General features: G+C 43.7%; 1 protein-coding gene across 7 annotated transcripts in view; it reads left to right on the top strand.

Annotated features, from left to right (window-relative positions):
- The first annotated feature begins 63 nt into the window (after window positions 1-63).
- Window positions 64-14,961, top strand: part of Tsc1 (tuberous sclerosis 1) — a 47,956-nt gene continuing 33,058 nt past the window's right edge. For 2 of the 7 annotated variants that reach the window (XM_013506601.1, XM_005408396.2), the window contains exons 1-2: window positions 64-402; window positions 9,159-9,221. The gene's annotated coding sequence lies outside the window, so the exon portion shown is untranslated. Of the gene's footprint in view, window positions 432-9,158; window positions 9,222-10,539; window positions 10,571-14,961 lie in introns of those variants that run through there. The other 5 variants (XM_013506599.1, XM_005408397.2, XM_013506600.1 and 2 more) reach the window with 4 other exon arrangements.

The raw sequence follows: 14,961 nt of genomic DNA, 5'->3' as shown, positions 1-14,961 counted from the left end.
GGCGCGCGCCCGGCGCCCGTCACGTGACCGCCCCGCCCCTCGGCTCTCGCGTGGCTCCTCCCGCCGCGCCGGCCCTTCTTTTCGCCTCCTTGGGAGTCACAAGATCGCTCAGCGGCCTCCTTTTGGGATCCTTCCGCCGTGCCCGCCCCCTACCTAAAAAAAATGTCCCTCGATTTTTCTTCCCCTCAGCCAGTCCGCATCATCAGACATGAGAATGACCGCCTGTTACATCCGGAGAGGTTGCTCATCTCGGTTATCTCTCTTTAGGCTCAAGGGGCAGGCGGCGCCCGGCCGGGGACTCTTTTTCGTGGCGGAGGCCGCAGCAGCCGTGGACGCTTCACGACGGGGGGAGGGGCTGTACGTCCAAGATGGCGGCGCCCTGTAGGCTGGAGGCACTGTGAGGTAAACAGCTGAGGGGGAGGAGACGGTGGGTGAGTATGGGGGTGTCTCCCCCTCCTTTTCACGGGGGCTTCTCGGGGCAGGCCCGGCAGCATGACTGCAGCCCGGGAGGCCGCGGGGGGCTGGAGCGAGAGGCTTATGTGCTGGGTCGGGGATCTGGGGAAGGGGGTTTCGGAGGGCTTTGCTCTCCCTCTGATTACGCGGCGGCTCCGGTAGGGCCCGGCGGGGACCGGCGGGTCCCTGGGGAGGGGTGCTGGGCCGGGCCCGCACTTCGCTCCTCTTCGCCGGCTGAGCGCACGGCGGCACCCCCGGGCCCCGGTGCCCAGGGCAGGGGTGAGGGGAGCCCCGGCGACAGCCCCTCCGGGGTGGGGTGACAGGTCCCGGCGGGGTGGGGGGGCGAGGCGGAGACCCCTGGCCCGGGGAAAGGGCTGGGGGTGGGGCCGGTCCCGGGCCCTGCGGAGAGGGGCAGGCTTGGGGTGTGGAGAATGAATGGAGGCTGCCTGTGGGCATCGGCGACTCCGCTGGGCTCGCTCTGCGCTGCAGTTGGCGCGATCGGAGTGCCCTGCCCCGGGGCACTTGTGGGGGTTTCGTTGACGGGGAAAGACAGTTACCTTCGGGTCCGCCGGGCTGATCCTTAAGAGACGGCTATTTGCAGAGCCGCTCCTAGGTGCTCATTCATTCATTTGAGGAACTAGTGGACAGTGGACGGAGAGCCTGCAGTCACAGACGCCTTTGCAAATTAAAGCGCTTTCTTTGTGTTGCCTTTTAAAGAGTTTTTGCTTCGTTCGCTTGGATTAGGGATGGAAGAGGCTTGGGAGGGGCATACGGCCCTCCAGATCACAGCAGCTGATGGTTACGGGGTGCTGTCGGTGCCAGGCTCTGTGGACGCGCTTTCGCAGATGTCATTTCTTTGGTCCAGGACAAGGGAAGACACAGCCACTGTTACAACCCCTCCGGTCTTCTCAGATGAGGAAACTGAGGCAGGGAGAAACTGGGGTAACCTGCCCAAGGTCACACCCCCTGGGTTGAACCTGCCCTGGAACTGTGCTCTGACTTCGAAGACACGACTCTTACTGGTTATTTGACCAACCCTAGCCTGCCATTAAGTGATTGGGTCAAGCTGTATGTGTGTTTAGTTTTGGGGGATGCACTTGGCTTGTGTGCCTTATGCTCTTGTTTCCAGCGTTGTGCCTGTAAACGTGTTGGTCTATTGGGGGATGCACTTGGCTTGTGTGCCTTATGCTCTTGTTTCCAGCGTTGTGCCTGTAAACGTGTTGGTCTGAATTAGGCTAGAAAGTATCTGATACTTTGATATAATTGGTGCATTTACTAAAAAAAAGTTCTGCTAAAATCCGTGTTGGATTTTTTTGTTTCCAATAGCACGATCTCTTTATGTAGGGTAGGCTGTTAAAGTACTAAAGTAGAATAACAGTCTTCTGAGATACTTTGATTTATAATTTTGGGATCAAACTTGCGGTTGTCTGAATTCAAGGAGGCTAGAAAAGTGGAGTGGTAAATTTCAGGAAGCTTAACAGAATCTAATCTTCTGGGAGCCTTTGATTTACTGAGCAACCACCTGTGACTCTCAACTTGAGCATTCCTGAGTAAACCTGGAATATGCAAATGTGAAAACTGATTTAGGGTTTTATAGGGAAATGTACCTTTAACAGTCATGCATCAGGCAAATGAGGCTCCTCAGAAACAGTGAACCGATCTTTGCTATTACCCAGGGGAGCTGCAGAATCTTCCTCTAACCACCTAGTGTAAACTTAAGGGGTATTTATAGAGGCTGTAAATGGAAAATATTCTCTTAATAAAGTTAATATCTTACCCCAAACACTCTTAACATTGCGGGCCTAAAAGGGCAGATGATGTAAGCTTTCTTTGCGCCATGCATTTTCTGGTGTCGTAAGCACTCGGTATGTTTCTAAATTCCTCCTTGGAAAGGAGACTTTCTTGCATCGTTTCATGTACGGGAGTGTGTAAAACCCTGTGACTCAGTGGTACTCTTCCCAACTGGATAAAGAACAAAGATGTCTGCTACTTCTACTGATGTGGTGTAACATGATGCTGTTCGTGCATGCCTAGATGAAACTGAGCAGTCTTACTAGTGCATATCCAATATACCTGTACATGTAATGTTTAAAGAATAATGAAATTGCCATAACCAAGGGGCCCCAAACCGTAGCATTCACCAGAATCTCCACGCACAGCTACCTGGCGTGGTAGACCTATATATTCAGTGTGTGAGTTCACCCTTTCCTTACAGATTTCTGAAGTACACAGAGGATGAGGACAACTGGCTTAAGTTCAGTTTGGCTATTTTCTTTCAATTTATAATTTATTCCAGAGGCATTTCTTAGAATAGCTTCTCACCTCTGATGTGTGTAGTGATCTTGAGTTTTGGGTTCTGAATTAGAGCTGAACTGACCTTAGTTTTGTCTTTATCTGAAGTTGTAAAGGATACAGGTGTGTTCATTTCTGGGCTCCAGTGCCATAATGAACTAAAATTAGCTTCGCCTGGAATTAGTTGGATATTCTTGAATGCCAGTGAGCCAAATACAACAATACATTAACCATTTCAGACTTCGTAAAAGAGTCAAAAGCTTTTGACCTTTAACATGTCATTTAAATTCCCTCCACCCAGGTTTCTTCATCTGTTAAGAGTTGGATTGTAAATTAAGGAGCTCCCACCCCACATCAGGGAATCAAACCCAGGCCCTTGCACGGAACAACATCCCAAGCCTTTTTTTTATTTTTTAATTTTTTTTGTTTTGAGACAGAGTCTCACTAAGTTGTCCAGGATGTGCTTGAACTTGCATCCTCCTGCCTCAGCCTCCCAGAGTGGTAGGAGATGATTCTGTGTAAGTTCTGCATTTTATATAGATCTCTCTTAGAAAGATTACTTTTATTTGTATTAGTTTTGTTTGTCAGAAGAAGCAGCAGGCTAAAAGAAGAGATTTCTCAGTAGCACACAAATTGTAGTTGTGTGCTTTTTGTGTGTGTGTGTGTGTGTATATATATACATATATATATACATATATATATATATATACATATAAACACTATACTCAAAACTGAGGTTTTTACCTCAGATCATCAGTCATAACTAATATACTTTGGTTTACATTAAATACTCGTTTTTTTCCCGTTTAGAATGGTCTGAAGGAGGTCTCACACCAGCCACAGGAGATCATTCTTTCTCTGATTTATGGTTAAGCCCTTGGTTGCCAAAAATTAGTAATTAATGTCTATTTTAATGGGGAAGAATGAATCTCAGGATCTCAGGAACATGATCTGAGGAACTTGTCAGGTTTTTTTCTCCCTTCTCCTCTGTACTGCTAACTTGTTACATATTGGAAAATAGCAACAGGTAACAGAATACTTTGAATGAGTTCAGATTGACATCTAAAGAGTAAAATGCTTTTAAAACTCAGCTTTAATCCCCAACAAGGCCTGATAGTTACTAGCCTACAAGTCACAGGTCACTTAAAGTAGACATAAAGTGGTAGAGGCCATGATGAGTGTATGTAACACGCAACAGTCTTGCCTTGTGTTGCTGGTTGATTGACAAAAAGCACCACAGGGAGTGACAGGAAGAACAGATGTAGTCCCCTTGGTATCTCCACTAAGACTTGTGCTGCTTTGCATCCTTCCTGGAGCATGGTAACAAACTTGGAAATGTATCTCCTTAAACTTGTAGAATGGTTTTTGTCCGTGTTTCACATACCAGCTGTTAAATGCAGAGACTGCTGAGCGTTACGTGCTCACAGTGCATTCTTTAGCAGTAATATGGTTATAAGAAACTTGCATTGAGAACTGGCTTATGTGCCAAATACTGTGCTAAATATTTTACATGTCTAACCCTGTCTACTCTTCCTGCAGCCTTAAGGAGCAGGACAGGAAAGGACACTGAGGCTCGGGGACCTGAAATAAGTCGTCTGAGGTGACTTATTCAGTGGTTGAGCTGGGATGTCAGCTGTGTTTGGTTGACTCCAGAATCCAAACATATAATTTTGCACTGTGATAAACAAACTGCCTGATCTGCCAATTTCCTAAATTAACTCACAGGCCAGTGGTTTTTAACTTTTTGGGGGACCTCAGTTCCTTCTTTAAAATCTGTGAGATTCGATGCACCAGTGTCCCTTTCTCTACCATTTATCTTCCATCATCACCAAAATATGAGAACAGATCATAAATTTTGGATATAGTTTCAGAGACTTCATGGACCAGTTTAAAGTCCATCAATCATTGTAGATACTTTTCTTAAAAGTGGACTTAGGTTTTATTAAAAACAATTTTTTTGTACCAGGAATCGAACTCACAACTCAAGCTTGCCAGGTGTGTGCTATGCCACTGAGCTATATCCCAACCCTTATTAAAAACACTTTTAAAAAAGAAAGCGGGTAGGAAAAGGCCCCAGGGTTTTAAAGGTGGACTTGTATACTGTTTGTGTTACCAATCATTTTATTAAATTTTTGAGTTAGAAGATTATACTTCCCTGGAAATGCAACCTTAGGTGCCACTTTAAAAACATTTAGAAGTAAAGGACTCCCGTATGTAACCTGCTAAATCCTTGCCGGGCTTGGCATTCAGTCTGTGCTAGCACCTTCAGGACCTGGCAGAATTTCATTAGGTTTTTTCCAGGGCTTGTGCAGTTTTGTTTTTGTTTTTGTTTTTTCCTTTTGAGCCTCAAACTAGATATAGGTGAATGTTTTCTACCTTTATCCCTCTTCTTCCTAGACCATGGTTCTTAACCTTTGGTGGGCATCAGAATCAAAGGCCCCACTTCCAGGATGATTGAGAGATCCCCAGAAAAGTCCAAGAATTAACATTTTTAACAGATTCCTGGCCAGTGATGTTGCTGTCATGGGGATGCAAGGACCATATCTTAAGAGCTACTGCTCTACCCTGCTTTCTACCCTAGAATATTTCTATTTGGGGATACAAACTTGAAACTTACAGAAATTTGTTTGATCATTTTTCTCTTAGGGGAAGCTCTGTATACTGTCTTTCTGAAACATACATGGTATCTGTTTGACTTGTTTTTCTTGGTAAATAATTTTGTCCTTGTTAATAAAAAGTCAAAACAGGAGCAGAATTTATAGAAGAGATACGGTTTACCAAAATCAAGCGGTGACCATGCAAGCACATTACTGGAGGACTTGGCACCTTTGGAATAGGATATACGCTTTAGTGAACTGTCAAGGCCCCTAAGGGCAGCAAATGCGAGTGGAGAATGAGGCCAGTTAGAGAGCTCCCGCCCAGCTTCTGCGACCTTGAGAGAGACTGTCATTGTTGAGCGCATGTAAAACCATGCGTGCCTACACATTTTGGCAGCGTTGGCCATCATCTGTTTGACACTCACTCTGAGCACAGTAGTCTTTCCTACCCCTTCTCTAGTTCTTCTGTGTATCCGTAGGAAGAGAGAATTGGAGCAAACATCTTGCTCTTTTTAGATGCATTTGTGCTGAAGACAACTTGATTCACTTGACAGAATATTATTCTAAGAAGTCACCTGAGAATTCCTGAGCCGATATGAATATTAATGTAGCACAGTAATATTTCTACTTCTAGACTGTACTTGATAATGAAGTAGTCCATCAGTGCCTGGACCTGTATTTGAACTCTTTTTTTTTTTTTTTTTTGAGACAAGATCTTGATGAGTAGTTCAGCCGGGCTTCAAACGCATACTGATCCTCTTCCCTCAGCCTTCTGAGTTCTGGGATCATAGGCCCATACCACCATAACTGGCAGATTTTTAAATTATTTTGCAGTAGGGTCTCACTATGTTTCCTTGGACTGCTCAAGCACCCCCCTTTTGGCTGGGAGTACCTCCAGACCTGGTTTGGATTTTTGTAGATAAAAATTTGAATATGGAAACCACGTTACAATGAAGAGACATCTGCCTTTGCACATACCTACAGTTGCATTTGTACATCGTAGACAACTGTATACAAAACCATCTTGGGTGATTTGATATGCTGTTGTAGTCCAGAGGGGGCCTAGGGTTAGTGTCCAGGCCATATGTTTCAACACTTACTTTCCAAAAGTCTAAATATTCAGCTGGTAAATTTATCTAAAGTACTTGTTAAAGGCATTTAGGCACCCACCACTAGTATAGTGTTTGATATAGGCAGGTATCACTCTTAGGCTTCTCCAAGCTCCTAGTGCACCTTCAGTAGGGCAGAGATTTGGGGGGGAAATGGTGCAGGTCCTGCTAATGACATCTCTGCATGGCGGTTAGGCCGGAGGTCCTGTGCCATCCCCAGACATGTAAACTCCACCCTGAACACCTGGAAGATGAAGTTAAGATGAGCTATGACCACAAGTCAAGGATCTTACTTCCATTTAATCACAGAGCCCTCATCTTCCTTGAACCTACTCTTTATTTTTATTCAAAATGCTTGTAGTAGTGAAGTTACAGTGTTGCATACAGATGAGAACGCAGCTTTTGGGTCAGATATCGAAGAAGGAAAACATGTAGAACTGGGGCCACGTTCCTTTTTTATTTGGTGTTTGAAGATAAGAAGGCAAACTCTGATGTTGCTGTCATGTTTTGACAAGTGTTTCCAACCATGCCCCTTGTTGCCAAGCAGGAGGTTCTCACAGGGCATGTCACTCACTGACCTGAACGTAGGCTACCCGAAGGGTAGGAGTTAAGTAAATGCATCTTTTTGTTGTGGTTTGTTTTTTTGTTTTTTTGTTTTTTTGTTTTTTTGAGCAGGGTCTTGCTATGCAGTTCAGGCCGACCTTGAACTCATTATGTAGCCCAGGCTGGTTTTGAACTCACAGTTATGCCTTTGCCTCAGCCTCCCAAGTAAATGAACATTTAGAAATATAAATAGCTATAGGTAGCCTGTTTGCTATCTGTTTGACATATCCTGGAAAACCGATGCTGAGTCAGTCTCACTGTCCTTTCTTAGCATGGTGATAAAGAGGTTTTAACATTGTATAGTGGATCAAAACCACCCTTGATTTCCTGTGGCAATGCCTTTATCTAGGACAGTATCTTGGCTGAGCAGGCTACAAGATCTCATCTTGGGTATATCCTAGTTTTACCTTTGCCTTAGATACTCTTTATTTTCAGGAATAAGATCAACTGGGATCAGTTGCAAGAGAACGTCAGTGTGACTCACTGGGTTATCCTGATTTTAGGGTTCTGAAGATGTGGATCCCTCTACCACGTCCAGTGCTCTGGCTTAGTAGAACTGAGTGGCCAGGCAGCATGCCTACTCTGCAAGGTTTGCCCCAAGGCACTGCTCACACACTTGGAGGAGCCTCTGAGGACCACTGTCATAGATGCCTTAAATGTGTTCCACGTGGAGCTGCAGTTATCCTGTCATCTAGAGCAAGAGACTGTGTTAGAATTGCTCAATCCTCTCGACTTTGACCACCCTTGTGTATTCCAGAGTTTGTTTGCAGGAGCTAGGTGTAATTAGGTTCAGTAGTATATATGCCTAGCTGCCTACTATCTGTGCTTCCCAGGAATGGCTGTCAAAGAATTGGATGAGCTCTTATGGACCTCTGTGTGCTAAGGGCCAAGACAGCCATGGTACCCTAACCCAAAGGCCCTTGTCCTCGTGGAGTTTACAGTCTGTGATCAGATTGTACCTAAACATTGTTTGAAGGGCCAGTATTTTAAAAGAAAACTAGATTATGTTTATATATACTCATTTAACATGGATGGTTAGATAATTTGGACAGAAAGTAGGGTAAAGGGGGAAGAAAATTGAGAAATAGCTGTTTGCAAATACTTTAAGTGTGTCGTTAGAAGCATTAGTCTTAGCGCTGCTGGAAAGCAGAATTAGGCTTTGTACACTTATCTGAGAAATATTTTAACTGCTAATCACTCAGCCAACAAGGGCCAGACATCGGGAGCTGCGGAGATAAAGTACTGAATAAACTGGGCTCTTCCTTCTGAAGCTTCTGGTGAGGGAGACATGTTCAGTGATTAATTACACTTATTTAATTGGGTCGTAGTGAAGAGACACAGAGAAATCCAGGCTACCGGGTGTCTGTATCGGGTCCTGCCCAGTGTGGGGCTGGGAGTGGGAGGGAAGATGAGGCCTTGGAAAGTGGCATGTGAGATTGAGCCTTTAAGGACAGGGAGTTAGTTTAGGAGGGTAGGGATGAGGAATGAGGACAGGGATGCTGTGTGGCTTGGCTGGGAAATTGAAAGGGTCCTAAGGCAGGGCCACAGGCAGGGAAGGGCGTGTGGTACTGAGAAGACCTTGCAGAACTACCAAGGGCTTTGCTTTGCAGCTCTCACTGCCTCACCCCTAAATGGCCCCGGGAAGGCATCGTCTCATCTAATCCCCAGCCCGCCTTAGGAGCTTGATGTTGTTCTTACTTGAAGCAGAAGGTGACTCAAGGTCAGACAGTAGAGGCTTAAAATGAATAGCCAAAAGTGACACAGCTAAATAAGTGGCAGAAGCTGGATTTTGACTCAGACCTTGTTCTAGAGCTGCTCCTGCCCATTGCTTGATAACTAACAGTTAACAAAAGGCAGAGATCACAAGTTCAGCAAAATATAATTTCAGCCACCAGGCATTTAGAAACACAGGTGAGGAGGTGCACGTGCTCCCAGTACTTGTGAGTGTTTAGTCTAGTGGAAACCAGTGGCCGTCTGTCAGAGATGCCCATAGAGGGGAGGAATTACACCTGGTGGACCTTAGGCTCCCTTCTGATGCATGTTGGGTTTTATTCCATCGTGAGACTGTTATGTACATACATGTCTATGTGTGTTTTCCTTTTAGGGACCATGAAAGACACCAGGTTGAGAACATTGGAAACTAAAGTCCCAATTACCCCCAGAACAGGTAAGGTACACTCGAAGTCCCATGGTCGGCAAAAGATGAGAGGGAGTCCCTCACTGGGTCCATAACATTTATGATTGTAGGGACTGGAATTCCATCATTTAGGTAATTATTAAAACTACTAATGACTTACTATTTGCTGTTTAGTGCTGTGCACTGCCTGCGTCACTTGTCTTCTGAGCCACGCTTTTGGTGTGTCCCCCTCACACGGAGTTCGAAGGTCTTAGGCAGTTTCCTAGGGGCCTTTAGCTAGTACCTGGTAGACCTGTGATGCAGATCAGTCGTGGGTGGCAGCAAAGTGACTTTAACTGCTGATTAAAATAGGGTGTGGATACTAGAGGAAGCCTTTGAACCGTGCAGAGGTTCTCTACTCTGGCTGGGTCTTGGAAGTCCACTCGGGTTCATATACACAAACCAGTGTGATGCCTGGGCCCTGCCTCTTAACCTGTTCTATAGTGGGACTGGTCTCCAGATAATTCCGTTGTCCATCCTGGGTCAAGAGCCCACGAGCTAACTAGTGAGCATTTACACTTTACTGGGGCTACATTTATTAACTGTCTTATGGTAGTTTTGGGAGATAAATTACATACTTTTGTAAGTTTCAGGCATTGAGAGATTCTCATAGTCCTGGAATAGAACCTTCATACAAATTGAGACTTTGGCATTTCATAGATCTGAATTTAGTGTTGGCGAACTAACTGATCAGTGAGCTGTCATTTTGAGTTTACCAACAAGAATGTGTGTATATAGAAAAGGTGTATGGGGAAGGTGAGGGGCGTTTGGGCCACCCTCCAAATAGCCAGCTGCTCACTTGCTTCATTTCATGGCTCAGCGATTGCTATTTACTGTATTCTGTCACCGTGTACCTTACCTATGTCATCAAAGCATAGAAAATAAGGTCAGAATTTTTGCCTTAAAAATTTGTGTTGGTTCGTAAGCAGACAATACAGATTATAGATGATCTAGAAGGTGAAAACACTGTTCTCATAAGTGGGGGAAGCTTTCTCAATGAGTTGTCATTTTTAATTTTTTTATCTGTACTTTATCTCGTCCCTTCTACAAGTTCACTGAATATGGACTTGAACCCAGACAGGTGGTCAGATGTTCAGATCATTAATTCCCAGTTGGAATATCAACGTTATAAAATGTAAATTTTGGGATACAGAAATGTCTCAAATTTTATTAAACATTTTCTGTGATTAGATTTGTGTTACATTTCATTTTATTTATTTGTTTGTTTTTTGAGACAGGGCCTCGCTATGTAGTTCATGTTGCTTTGAACTAGCCTGAGGTTGGCCTCAAACTCATGGGGAAGCCTCCTGCCTCAGCCTCCTGAGTACTGGGGATTACAGGTGTGTGTCATCATTCCTGGCTTTGGTTATATTTTAGTAACCACATTTTAAAACTTCAGAGTTTTCAAGTAGAAGTGCTTTGTGAACACTGTTAGCTGCTAGATTTCCAGTGGTCACTGTTATCTGTGTGTGATTCTCTCTTTAGCTGGTACACCTAGCCCTATTGCCAATGAAAGCAGTATTCAGGGAAGTTTCCAGTAGGTGGTTCTGTAGAAGAACCTGATACCTGCGATCCATACATGGCCGGGAAGCCCTCACAAAGCTTTCATCTTCAAGTAGTAAGATTTGCTGACAACCCATAGCAGTGGTTTTGACAAGATCTGGTGAATGTTTCACCTCAATGGATTCAAAACGAAGAAATTGCCTTAGAGCATTTCTGTAAAGTCTATTTTGAAATTTGATTGAATACAGAATATGTCTGAGTGTTTCATTTTTCCTTCACATTGATTGCTTCAAGTCTTTGTACTTCACTTGTGTTGTTACTGTTTTGTGCAGACCCCCCACCTCACCCTCACTGGCGCTCGAACCAGGCTCACGTATGTGCTAAGCAAGGGCTCTACTGCTGAGTTATACCCCTCCTTTATTTTATTTTTATTTTAATTTTTGCTTTTTGAGACAGGGTCTTACCATGTAGTTCAAACTGTCCTTTAACTCACAGCGTAGCCCAGGTTGGTCTCAAACTTGTGGCAAACCTCCTGCCTCAGCCCCCTGAGAACTGGGATGACAGATACGCGCCACCATGCCCCACTAGCCTTTTTTATATTCTTTATGTTTGGTTTAAAGCTGGCTTATGGGGATTGTTTATTACAATTATGGATTTTTATGTACTTAATTCATACAAAATTGAAGTAAAAGGGTTGACATTTTATTTTAAATTCATTCTCACAAATGTGAAGTACTCCCAAATGTGACTTTTTATTGAAAGAGTACAATTTAAATGCAGTTCTTAAATGTTATTTTGTGTTTTTGTAGTAAATACTGTGAAACAGTTCTGTAGAAGTTAGAATTAAGGTATTACTTAGTTTCTATTATGTAGTTGAGTTAAATTGTTACAACACTAACTTGTAAGGCTGTCTAAGTTACTCTTAATAGTTATGTTGATATGTTTAATTATTTAAAACTTCTTGGTTGTTTTTGAGTATAAAAATTACAGACATCGTTGACTAACACTTTTACTTTCATAATAAGTATATTTTTAACTTACGAGACACAGAATTTGGGTACTTCATCCAGAATGTTTTACCTTTCCTCAGAAGTGAATGTTCAAATGTTGACTTACTGTTAAATATCCTAAATATATTCTCTGTTCTTATTACTGGTATTCTGTAGGTAGGTGTAATGGTACAACATGAACGTACAGTTACCACACACATGAGGTCATAAGGTTGCGGAGGCCACAAATGCTGCTGAGTTAGCAGTTGACAGTTCAGTCTTCAGACTTTCCACAGACACAGGCCAAAGCCGCTTGTCAGATTTTGGATGAGTGTAAGACTGAAACCGAACCACTAAATCTGCTTTCCATGCCTGTTGAGATGATGCTTGTTCTCTGTGGTAAATATGGTGGCCAGTGGGAGAGTGTGAACTTGGCTCAAGATTCTTCATGGTTAGAGGGGAGCTTTTATTGAGAGAAGGTGACTGGTAACCTGCCCACACCATGCTCTCGATCAGGTGATCAGGGAGGCCACTCAGAGGTGGTGACTTTTTGGCCAGACCTACGAGACGGTCAGGCATGCAGGGATACGTGAGAAGAGCATTCTAGGCACAGGGAGAGCAGCCAGTGCAACGGCCCTGGGCAAGGGCCAGTTTTCATGGTTTTGAGGAGACAGGACAGAAGGGAAAATGAGACAGGGAGGCTGAGGGAGGTGCTCACTGGCTGGGTTGTGTGGGGCGGCGTAGGCTGCTCATGAGTTTGCCTCTTGTTACTGGATCTTAAATGGGAGGGCTGGATTCTGATTTCCAGATTTCGTGGTTTCCTGTGGTCCTTTGGTAAATGAATTTGAGAGTCAGAGAAAGTGAGGGAGCCTTGTGCTCTCCTCTCCAAAGAGAAAATTGCTGAGGGCTTGGCCTGGGGTGGGTGCAAGGAGCTAGCAAAATGAATGGGTTTGTTTTGGGGTAGATATGGAGGCGAGAGTGTAACCTAAATGTTTGTTTTAGACTTCTTTCATTTTTTTATTTATTTTTGAGATAAGGTCTCATTGGTGGGTCAGGCTGGCCTTGAACTCACTGTGTAGCCCAGGCTGGCCTCAAACTCAGTGATTCTCCTCCCTCAGTTTCCTAAATGCTGGAATTACAGACGTGCACCACAGCTGTTCAACTCTGATAGTCTTTTTTTGAGATCTGGCAGAGCAGCATGTTTTGGAATGGGAGTGAGTGGGTATTGAAGGCCATCACTCCTTAATAGTATCCGCTAGCCCTGTACTATGGCCTGTAGCCCCCAGAGATAATAGTAAATTAAATGGAATGTTGCTTCATGTGTAAAATAGAGATGCTTTTCTATGCTCTTTTCTATAGTGGGATGCTTCTGTAATGTTAGAGACATCATGGCTGTAAGTGGAGGCTTCAGGGCATCTGTAGCACCTACTGTAGGCTGTAAGGTGTGTTTGATAAGTACGTCTCATCCACCGCTACCCAAGTCCAGGTCAAGCAACCACCTTCCCTCCTTTGTGCACCTTCTGAGCCATGGCCACTTTTCCACTAGTGCACATGTATTTCATCACTGCACATCTTGTCTGTCCTCCCTGCTGAGTACCCTACACTCAGTAACCCCGAAGTACTTGAATGAGTTTAAAAAGGAGGGATGTGTCAGTCTTGGGACCAATTCCAAACGCTGTGACTTAACTCTAAGGGGTGCTTTTCAGAATGTCAGTTTCTTATATGAAGAATCTCACAAAAGCCCAAATTTATGTATTTCCTGAGGATTAAGAAATATGGTTATAAAAATAGAAACACTGGGAAAACTTAATGCCAAAAATATTATAATGTGTTTTAGAATAAAATCTTAGTTTTGCTTTTATAAACTATTTGGAAGGAGTAGGCTCCAGAAACCCGATTTTGCACCTAAATTACATTTATAAACTGAAAAACAAGCTGGGTGGTCCAGGCTGATTAGCCCTGACTATCGCCAAGTGGGCTGGGTGGGCGCTGTCCTTGTGCGCAGCTGAGCTCCTGCTGCTCTGTGCTGTGGGGCGGACTGCATTTGGAGGGCCAGGTCTCACGCTACTGTCCTGTGAATGCACAGAAGACACACTCAAAGTCTTGCTAGACTGAAGGTAGGAAAGGAGCAATTTATTGGAATATGTAAAAGCAAATTGGAGGCAGAATACATCTGTGAACTGGATTCTTGTTCACTAATTGAGAATCATTTGTGATTTACATGGAGTAGAAAGGAGGGCAGGGATTAGCTAGATAAATGTGCTCTTGAAAAGTTGTCTTGAAAGCGTGACCCAAAGAGTTTTACTAATTTTTCTTATGGTAATATACAGGTAGGATGCAGTGAGTGAGTTTTCACCAGGTACTGTGCTAAGTCCTTTGCATCCTTATTACTTCATCCTCTCAGGAGCAATAAAGCAACTTAATTTATAAGCTTAATACAACTCACAATAAGTTGTAGTTTGTTTCTGTTTTTATTTTCATGTAGATTCTTACCAGTTATGGCCCCGTACTTCTCAGTCCTTTGAAACTGACTTCTGTTGCGATTTACCTGTAAGACTTCTACTTACAAGTATGGTCCAGCAACTTCCTACGTTATGATTTGCTATCAAAAATGCATTTAAACATTTTAGATTATTTTTCTAACTAATGAACCTCTGACTCAGTAGTAGCTAAATCAGGGAATGTCACCAGATATAGTTAAAGAGGAGCACACTGAGCTAGTACCTGGCAGTTCTTAAATCCTTGCTAATTTGGCATTCTTACAGAAGAAGCTTAACTCCTTAGCTAGACTTGCCTATAGCATAGCATTTCTCACACAGACCTGCATATTATCTATTTAAGAATCCCATGGGATTCTTATTGAAATATAGATGCCATCCAGCATGCTACACACCTGTAATCCTAGCACTCTGGGAGGCTGAGGGAGGAGGATGGCAAATTCAGGCCCAGCCTAGACAATATAGTAACTTAGGAAGACTCTATCTTTAAAAAAAAACAAAAACCTGCAGATGTAAATCAGTGTAAAGGCCCTAGGTTCAGTCTCCAGTCTTGTGGGGGAAAAGCCTGAGCCCAAAATTCAGGTTTGGAACAGACCCCGGAAACTGCATTTCTAACAGGAATTCCCAGTGATTTTGATGCACACTAAAGCTTAAGTTACTTTAAGTTACTTTAGCTAACTCAAGTTACTTTAAGTTACTTTAGCTAACTCAAGTTACTTTAAGTTACTTTAGCTAACTCAA

The sequence above is a fragment of the Chinchilla lanigera genome, unplaced genomic scaffold, assembly GCF_000276665.1.
Source record: "Chinchilla lanigera isolate Chin_1 unplaced genomic scaffold, ChiLan1.0 scaffold00112, whole genome shotgun sequence".
NCBI classification, from domain to species: domain Eukaryota; kingdom Metazoa; phylum Chordata; class Mammalia; order Rodentia; family Chinchillidae; genus Chinchilla; species Chinchilla lanigera.
Note: the sequence above shows the minus strand (reverse complement) of the source record. Positions and strands in the feature narration are given on the sequence as shown.